Source organism: Nannospalax galili, unplaced genomic scaffold (assembly GCF_000622305.1).
Source record: "Nannospalax galili isolate Female #2095 unplaced genomic scaffold, S.galili_v1.0 scaffold635, whole genome shotgun sequence".
NCBI classification, from domain to species: Eukaryota; Metazoa; Chordata; class Mammalia; order Rodentia; family Spalacidae; genus Nannospalax; species Nannospalax galili.
This window is the reverse complement of record NW_008335836.1, coordinates 279,655-279,892: the sequence shown is the minus strand read 5'-3', so window position 1 is coordinate 279,892 and position 238 is coordinate 279,655.

The window sequence follows — 238 nt, the reverse complement described above, 5'->3', positions numbered from 1 at the left end:
AGAGGGTTTATCAAACAGCATGCTTCCTATAGGAAAAAGAATACAGAGATGTAAGATAGAAAAGTGTCTTACCTAATCAGGTGAAAAGTTGATCAGGAAGAAGCTTTACTTATCAATTTCTACTTTATTTCCCAAAACACCCAAGACATCTACATTCTTAGATATAGTAACTATTATTTTTAAGCTACAATGGATTTCGAGTACTGTTTACCAAATAGAAATGATAAAGGTTTGAGAA